We start from the raw sequence: 9140 nt of genomic DNA on the forward strand, positions 1-9140 counted from the left end.
GCCTAACAAACCCCATCCAAAGTACCGGATGCTTTAGTACTTCGAAATTTATATCATATCCGAAGGGTGTCCCGGAATGATGGGGATATTCTTATATTTGCATCTTGTTAATGTCGGTTACCAGGTGTTCACCATATGAATGATTTTTATCTCTATGTATGGGATGTGTATTGAAATATGAAATCTTGTGGTCTATTGTTACGATTTGATATATATAGGTTAAACCTATAACTCACCAACATTTTTGTTGACGTTTAAAGTATGTTTATTCTCAGGTGAATACTAAGAGCTTCCGCTGTTGCATACTAAAATAAGGACAAGATTTGGAGTCCATGTTTGTATGATATTGTGTAAAAACTGCATTCAAGAAACTGATTTCGATGTAACATATTTGTATTGTAAACCATTATGTAATGGTCGTGTGTAAACAGGATATTTTAGATTATCATTATTTGATAATCTACGTAAAGCTTTTTAAACCTTTATTTATGAAATAAAGGTTATGGTTTGTTTTAAAAATGAATGCAGTCTTTGAAAAACGTCTCATATAGAGGTCAAAACCTCGCAATGAAATCAATTAATATGGAACGTTTTCAATCAATAAGAACGGGACATTTCACTCGCAAACTACCAGTTTGCATGTTATTGGAATTTTTTTGCGCTTCTATACAGGATTGATTTTTCAAACATCACAACAAAGCAGTTAGTCTTACTTCAACGGTTACTCCATATGTTGAACGTAAATTAGGTAAGAGGATGAACAAATCAAGAAGATGGCAAGCATTTCCATTGACAAACAATCTAATAGAGGTGCGTGATGGAAGGAAAAACGGCCTCGTTAATCTAGAAGATAGAACATGTACATGTGGGCAATGGTAATTATCAGGAATACCTTGCGGACATGTATTGGCAGCAGTACGACTCTGAGGAGTGGAAGATGTTACATATTATGTATCACATTGGTTCTTGTCTCAAACTTATATAAATACATATTCCGAACACATCCTTCCTTTGTCCCATCGATCCGAATGGTCCGATCCAGGGCCCAAGATCTTGAAAATCGTAAACCCCCCAATTCAAAATAAAAGAGCACCTGGACGCCCAAAAAGTACCGATCAGATTCCATCTCAAGGTGAAGAAACTGAAAAGAGAGTAAGAACATGTACTCGTTGCAAGCAAGCAAGTCATAACCGAACAACATGTAGCGCTTCTTATGACCTAACCGGTGAATCTACTTCTCAGAGGGTTAAAAAAACAGCCTCAAAATCAAAGTCAAAGTTGAAAGAGAAAGTCAAACCTTCGCAAGCTTATCAGTATCAGTTTTTTCAAACGTACGATTTAGACCAGAATTAGGGGACCAGAATTAGTTAGTTCATGTTTTAGTTTGTTGTTTATCAGTCTCAGTTTGTTGTTTATCAGTCTCAGTTTGTTGTTTATGTTTATCAGCCTCAGTTTGTTGTTTAAATTTGTGTTATGGATGGTTTTTGTTCAACATAAGGCGCAAGGACGCAAATCCACCTCTTGCGTCGGACAACTTAACCAAACGCAAGACGCAAAGGATGACCTATATACAGACGCAAGGACGCAAGAAAAACCTTGCGTATGTAATCAAACATATGCAAGCACGCAAACAATATATTGCGTATGTCATTTAAGGAGACGCAAGGACGCAAACAAGACCTTGCGTATACCGTCAAACATACGCAAGCACGCAAACAACACTTGCGTCTGTCACACAACCAGAAGCAAGGACGCAAAAAAAGCCTTGCGTCTGACCCAGATTATTTACATTCAAAAATTACATGTTTTAACTAAAAACTGTATAATAATTACATCTACCAGTTAACTACTTAACAACCTTTGGGTCCTTTGGGTCCTCTGGTGGTGGTGATTCCTGTGTATCAAATCGTGCACGGAAAAATGTTCTTGCCATTCGAATTCTATAGTCCTTTGCAGCCTTTTTAGGGTCTCCAATGTTGTCAATCTGATCCCAACCAAAAACTATCCTTTCCATATGAAGGCAGACCCAAACACCACAATCACCATGGCCACCACTCTGCATTGGCACATACGGTGCATCCTCGATCATCAACTCTACATCTTCTCTGTTCTCATAATAGTCAACAATTTGTGAGTCCTGCTTCTTGTTAAAGTAATCAATAGCCTTCAAATATATCGGCAAGTTGTCTGACAAGTTTTTAAAGACAGCCTCGAGTTGACCTTTTTTCAAACAACCCTTTAAACTATCATAGACAAATACTCTCTGTTCATCTAAGTTCAAAGTGAGTAGTATAAAATGTTCAGGATCTGAAAAATGTACTGGAATCAAAATCTGCAACCAAAGAAACATAAAAGATAAATAAGCAAGGACGCAAGGTTGACCTTGCGAGTCACGCAAGGACGCAAGGTTGACCTTGCGACGGGCGCAAGGACGCAAGGCATACCTTGCGTGTGGACGCATGGACGCAAGTTTGACTTTGCGTCCATTGTGAAGATGCAAGTTTAATCTTGTTCTGGGCGCAAGGACGCAAGACAGTGTTTGCGAACGGACGCAAGGGCGCAAGAAATGTCTTGCACCTATTACAGTTTACTCAAAATTGATAGTTGATATAAAAAAAAGCACTAACCTTATCACATTCAGCCCAGGATGGATAAAGGTCATCACTACCATCCCCAAGACCAATCAAATACATATAATCTGGGGAATTGGATTTAATGATCCCCTCTGCTTTAGGATTAGATGTATCCCCCTTCTCCTCCTCCTGAGTGTCATCATCATAAAAGGACTTGAATTTCTCTAGTTGATTGAGGAAACCCAATGGCATAATCGTCTATCGAGAACTACATGTATAATCTGCAATCGGAAACTGAGGACTCGAGGACATCTGGCTAGCTCAGGGCAAAAACCTCTGCCGAAATCTCAACAGGAAGGTAGCCCATCCATCAATATGCTATAATCAGATCAAGTTGATTATGAATGTTATAAAGCAAAAACAAAACATGCCATAAGTTTATAATTATTAACAAACTTACTATGTTTTCCAAATAACCAGAAAACTTAATTCCCAGTAAAGGTTTCAAAAACTCAGCATCAAGGAAGAGGAAAGTTTCATTTTGGAAAATGAACATGCAACGCGTATCTTGCTTATTGAGGATCAGTGATTTCAAATCTTTTGCTGGCCCTACATGCTTCCTTTGATCTCTCCATGCATTTGGTGGTGGTGGTTGCAAAGTTCCTTGATCGTTTATAAATTTATCAACCATGGCCCAAATTTCCTCCTCACCAACCCAATCCTTTTCCTTCCTTTTTTTCTTCCTTTCCTTTTTCTGTGTAAAGTAAAAAATATTAGTAATAAAGACGCAAAGACGCAAGAATTGTCTTGCGTCCGTGTAATGCAGACGCAAATACGCATGGTAGGTCTTGCGTCCATCAGTGAAGTATACGCAACCACGCAAGGAAACTGTGTAATGTAGACGCAAATACGCAAGGTAGGTCTTGCGTCCATCAGTGAAGTATACGCAACCACGCAAGGAAACTGTGTAATGCAGACGCAAATACGCAAGGTAGGCCTTGCGTCCATCATTGAAGTATACGAAAAGACGCAAGGATATCCTTGCGTCATACACTCACCTCAATCTGGTCTAGTTCTTGTTTTTCTGCTTCACTAACCAATGGCAAATCACCAGTTTCTTTAGGCTCTTCTGTAGGCTTTTCAGTATCAATAGCTTGTTTATCAAGTGACAAATCACCATCTTGTGACACCAGAGCCACATTCTCATCTTATTTATCAACAGCTTTTTCTGTAGGCTTTTCAGTATCCATTGGCAATGCATTCTCAACTTCTTTAGTCACTTGATGAGAAACTTTCAGCCTTTTTACTCTCGATGCTACTTCGTCAGACAACTGTATAATATCTATAAGTCAGCAAACATACGCAAGGACGCAAGGATAGTCTTGCATCTGTGTAATGCAGACGCAAACACGCAATATATATCTTGCGTAACACAAAACATAAAACGCAAGGTCATTTAAACATGATACGCAAGGACGCAAATAAAACCTTGCGCCTGGTGAATGTTAAAGACATACCTTCTCCAATGGTTTTCTGTAGCCCGGTGTTGTGAAAGGGGAGTTTAAAACATGAGTGGGTATTCTTTCTCTTTTCCCACGTCTAACAACCCTCAGAGATGTATCATTGTCAGAGAAAGATCGAGGATCCACACATGCATCCTCATTATCAACATACTATAATTAACAAAATGCAAAAAATAAGTAGAGATAATTAACAAAACGCAAGACGCAAGGTCGCAAACAGATCCCTGCGTCTGCGATAGCGTTAGGCCCAAGGATGCATGGAAAACCTTGCGCCTATATTACATGTAAGATGCAAGGACGCAAACAACCTTGCGCCTATTTACCTGATGGTGTTCCTTGTGTTCCTGTTCCATTAAACGTTTTTCATGATCATCAAGATTCTTTTTACAATCAGCCAACTCTTTTTCTTGATCATCCACCCGCTTAGTCAACACATTAACCATACGCAATAATTCCTGCAAATTGTTGGCTTTTTGTGTTGGATGAGGGGCCGAGGTCTGCTCTGACTCCTCCTGCAATAATTCCTTCAAACTTCCACCCAACTCCTCATCAACTAGATTATCATCTTGCGTATTTTCCTCGTCTTCAACAACCTCTCCTTGAAAGTAAGAGGAACTCTGGATCCACCATTGACAAGCTCTCTCTATCTCAGATGGCTGCAGAGAACGAAAAGGTCTTTTTTTCTTCGGACAATCATCCTGAAATGAACTTATATTAGTAAATATAAAAGGACGCAAGCACGCAAAATTAATTTTGCGTCTACACGCAAGCACGCAAAGTTTATTTTTCCGGACGCAAGAACGCAAGTGTAAACTTGCGACACACGCAAGGACGCAAGAATGATTCTTGCGCCTAAAACAAGTTAAACATATGGACCACACGCAAGGACGCAAGCACATTCTTGCGTCCGACGCAAGGACGCAAGGTGTATCTTGCGTCCTCTTGCGATACACAAAACTGATCAGATCAAACATAAACTGCTGTATATACACTATATAAAAAGCAATTGCATTCATTAACTAACCATTATATGTAAAAGCTTTAGGTAGTCAGACAGTGTAAAGGTTTCAGCAGATGAACGCTTCCAAAATAAAGCTCTTGGTACTCCATCCTTGTCAGTTTTAATTGCAAAACTCTTAATGGTACGACGGTATGCCTCGAGGATCCAAATCTTAAATGCCCACATAAAACCAGCCAAAGTGTACGCCTTTCCACCCCCACTCTCTAATTGGCTTTCTCGAACCTCAAAACCTTCGCTAACCACTGAGTAAGTAGCATCCCAAATACGAGACCCCCATGGGTACGCGTTCACCTTATTGAAATCTTCAACCAACCATAGAAACTGTTTACTAACAACATGTTGCCCCTGCTTCCCCATAAACGCTCTCTCTACGATCAAAATTATAGCTAGTCGAACGATATCATCGTCACTAACCTTGGGAACCTTTACATCACCTTGTTTTTTGATAAGGATGTTTTGTATATCACTAACCAAAATGTTGCTGGCATCGGCACGCTCTGGAAAACAACGCCGTCTAATGGGTGCGGTCTTAGATTCATAATTTTGAGGGATGTAATGTGCCATGTCCGTCCGGCTACCAAACAAAAATCCGGTGACTAAACAAAATTCACGCCGACCAAATCTAATCATAAAATTAGGAGAAAAATGAAACCATATATCTTGTTGCTCTTCCGGGTACTTACTAGCATCCAATTTTGATGAACGCTCACATTTCCGTTGGAGCATGGCATGTACTAGTCCAGGATCATTACCCGTGTATGAAAGATCTAACCAGGGACCAAAGCATGTACTTCTAAATAGTTTTTATTGTTGTACAGTCAACATTTTCTTGACCTGAGGAATCACGGTCAACATATTCTTCATGGCCAATTTACCTTCCACATAGCCCTATAAAAGTCAGAAGAACATCAGAAGAAAATCACACAGGCGCAAGGACGCAAGAAATAACTTGCGTATGGTTTTTCAAGGACGCAAGGTGAACCTTGCATAACCTATACACGAGCCGCAAGGACGCAAGGTCTACCTTGCGTGCATATGCAAAGTTAAACTTATACCATACGCAAAGAGGCAAATATCACCTTGCGTACAATGTGAGGCATACGCAAAGACGCAAGGATTGTCTTGCGTCTATATATCAACAGAGTTACACAACTTAAATTTAGCAAAAATATCTGGGTATCGTAAGCGATATCAATAATATACAAACGAAAACACAAAATGCAAACACATTTCCTTGACACATTTTATCGAACAGTTGGCGTGCTAAAACTTTGTTTTAGCACATAAATATAAGAACTCGAAAGTAGATCGATGAATAATATAACATAGATCTAAGAAATCTAACCTGTTCTTGAGACATAGTGAGCGATGATGGTGATTCGATGATGTTGGTGGCGTAGAAGCTCGCTTGTACTCAGGAAGATAGAAGATGGAAGGATGAAGATGACCTAGTAAGGATGAAGATGTGAGGAGGATGACATGAGGATGATGATGATGATTTTGCGAGTGATTTGCGAGTGTTTGGGAGAACGTAAGCAAGCTTGATGACGATCTTGCGAGTGACGAGCGAAAGGGCACCAGAGAGCAGTTTGCGTATGATTGTGGTTGTAAGGGAACAGTGAACTCAAAAGTTTCATTTAACTAGTTCTTTTAAGGAAACACGCAAGGTCGCAATGTCGCAAGGTCGCAAAGACGCAAGGTCACAAGGACGCAAGGAGTCTTGCGCCTTGCGATGGCAAATTGTCAACTTTTTTTTTAAGGGCTGTCAGTCAACATGCTTCAAAAAAAAGGACATTTTGGTGATAATCCCTTATTTTACTTTGTCAAATAATCATAACATAACAAAAATACTTTACTCATTTACATATTTGTATTACATTTTTAAAACAATTTTGCTCTTGTAAATTTTTTTATTTAACTTTCGTCACTATAGTCACTCTAACCATGTAGAAAAACTCTGTCATGTCAACATTATATTATATTATATTAATAATATATCATTTAAACTCATGTTTTTACTATTCATAATAATTTTTTTATTAATAGAGAGTATTAATTAATTAATTAATTAATAATACAACAACAACAACAACAACAACAACAACAATAAAACCCAATACCACATAAGTGATGTATGGGGGAGGTGAGATGTAGACAATCATTTTCTTATCCGGGAATAAAGACAAGTTATTTCTCCACCCAGAGTGAAAACACTCTCTAATTAATTAATAATATAACATTTAAACTCATATTTTACTGTTCACAGTAATTTTTTATTATTAACGGGTATTTTCATCTTTTAGATGCTGAAGGTATCTAGACTCTTCACTTCACCTTCACCGTCATTTCGTTCTCTAGGTTTCTCCCACAAAATGACGTACTGGCGATTTTCCATATTTCTCTCCCGAAACCTTTTTAGGTTTCTTCCTCCCATATTTTACCGTAACCATTAGTTTATGCTTTGGATTTGACGTTGCTTCGTTGGTTCCGATTATTGCTTCGTTGGTTGCGATTGATGTGCACACCGTCAATTTATGCTTCAGATTTGTCGTTGTTAAAATTCAAATTAACCCTTTGTGATTATATTGAAAACTAGTGAAATGACTCGTGTAATCGCAAGTTTGTTTAAATTAAACAGTTTAATGATATGTTTTAGGTATTAAGTGAACGTAAATGCTAGTCATTTAGTTCAATGACTCGTGGAACCACATAGTCCGACTAAGAAACTCGTCAGCTGAACATTTCATCAAACACCTAAAATGCATATTAAACAATCCACATCCAATCATAAGAGATAATATTGGTTGTCATTTTATTTTAAAAGTGTAAATTAAAATATAAATTTAGAATTAGTTTCCTTCTACCTAGCTTTTATACATTCTCCTACTCAATTTAAAATAATTCAAAATTATATAATTTTAATAATTAAAATAATTATTAATTATTAATAAGATTTAATAATAATAATTAATTAATAAGATTTAATTTTAATTCAAAATTATTTAGATTAATGACATCAACCACCATACATAGATTTTTTTTCTTTTATTTTTTGATTTTTTTTAACAAATGAATTAGCCTAATAATGAAATCATCATTATAGAATTTTAAAAGAAACTATAAATTAGATCTACACCACTCGTTAAAAAGTGTAATATAGACTACGTTGTCCAGATCACACCAAGAACCACGTGGTCAAAAGTTAACGTAGTAGCGACCAGGGGCGATTTTATGAAGGGACAAGCGGGGCAGCCGCCCCCAGTGAATTTGTAATTTTCAATGTAAAAATTTTGGATTTTTCGACTTTGCCCCCGGTGGATTTTTTAATTTTGCCCCAAAACTTAAATATTTTGCCCCAAAACCTTCAAATTTTGCCCAAAAATAATCTCCAAATTTTACCCCAAAACCTTCAAATTTTGCCCACAAACCTTCAAATTTTGTCCCAAAACCTCCATAATTTGCCTAAAATCTCAATTTTTTTTTTTTTTTCCAAAACCTCCGTATTTTGGGCAAAAAAATTGCTACAGTTTTTTTTTTTTTTTTTTTTTTTTTGCCTCCAGTGAAAAAAAATCCTGGTACCGCCACTGGTAGCGACATAAGTACATCCATAGCTCTTATATAAATCCCAAAAGCGTGAATAACTTATATAAAATCTAGTAAAAATTGTACGGAGTACTTGTTATCTGAAATTGTAGTTTGACCTTAATTTTGTGATGCTATCATTTTGACATTATGTTTGTACTTTAGCTATATAATTTTTTTTAGTACGTTGTATATAATTTTACTTTTTATCGGACATTGTATTTTACTCCCTAAAATCTAAGTGAATAGTGGCGAACTTGGGAAATTAGTATATAGGTATAATAGCGCGCTATATCATATCAACAAATAGTTATATGCATACTGGCAACGCTCATCATCGTATACTCGTATTGAATTTCATTAGAAGTAAGTATCTTCTAAGATATTGATGCATCAATCAAGAATTTCATTAAAAGATCTCTAATACGATTTCCTCGTGTG

Source organism: Rutidosis leptorrhynchoides, chromosome 2, assembly GCF_046630445.1.
Source record: "Rutidosis leptorrhynchoides isolate AG116_Rl617_1_P2 chromosome 2, CSIRO_AGI_Rlap_v1, whole genome shotgun sequence".
NCBI classification, from domain to species: Eukaryota; Viridiplantae; Streptophyta; class Magnoliopsida; order Asterales; family Asteraceae; genus Rutidosis; species Rutidosis leptorrhynchoides.